Source organism: Cyprinodon variegatus, unplaced genomic scaffold (assembly GCF_000732505.1).
Source record: "Cyprinodon variegatus isolate N-32 unplaced genomic scaffold, C_variegatus-1.0 Scaffold1249, whole genome shotgun sequence".
Taxonomy (NCBI): Eukaryota; Metazoa; Chordata; class Actinopteri; order Cyprinodontiformes; family Cyprinodontidae; genus Cyprinodon; species Cyprinodon variegatus.
Genome location: NW_015151702.1, coordinates 93,837 through 94,673, shown reverse-complemented (window position 1 = coordinate 94,673; position 837 = coordinate 93,837). Strand labels below are relative to the sequence as shown.

The 837-nt window shown below is 33.8% G+C and overlaps 1 protein-coding gene across 1 annotated transcript in view; it reads left to right on the top strand.

Annotated features, from left to right (window-relative positions):
* cfap161 (cilia and flagella associated protein 161) overlaps positions 1–837 on the top strand; it is a 10,458-nt gene that overhangs the window by 3,437 nt on the left and 6,184 nt on the right. The window lies entirely within an intron of this gene.

Genomic DNA, 837 nt, shown 5'->3' with positions numbered 1-837 from the left:
TATTGAGGGTGCACACTTAATATTTCAGTGGGGTTAGCCGTGTGTGTGTGGGTGTGTGGGGGGTGTGGGTGTGTACGTGTTTACCTATATTTATAAATCTAATCAACTGATTCAGGTATATGAACTTTGGAAGATTGCATGAATTTACACCAAAAGCTCATATCTAATCATATTTACTTCTACTGTGTTTATCAGTTCAGTACTATGAGACTACTATAATACTGTCTTAGTCTAGACTTATTTGCCTATAGATTGTCCTTAATGTTACAGCTTGTCTCTTAAGTGGCATTAAAATGAGTAAATGCTTCTGTCCTATTATCTGTATTAGTTTAAAGTTTTATTATCAGCTTTCAAAACTTCTAATAGTCTGGACCCATCTTATTTAATGGATCTCCTCTGCATTTTCACACCAGTAAGAGCACTCAGGATTTTCCAAATTTACTCAAAATATAAACTTAAATGATCCGTTAGATTAGCTGTACCAAAACTTTAGAACAGTTTATCGATTAACGTACCCAGTATTCAGACTACAGTCGTTTTTTTTCTCTTCTATCTTTATATCTTGGCAATGAACTCAACTTCTAAGAAGCCAACTCTGTATTATTTTGCTGTTTGTTAGTGTGTTTTATGCATATTATACATTTTTAAATTGGCATAGCTATTTTTTATTTATTAATTTTTTTTACATTAGTTTAAAGGTACCACATTATGCTGCATTTCAAAATATTAACAATGAATCCTCCAGAGCATGTTCTCATCGTACTGCAGGCAAATTCCTCTCAGATTAGGCAGAAAGCATGTACCAAGTATCTCCTTGTTCGACCCTCCACTGGATGA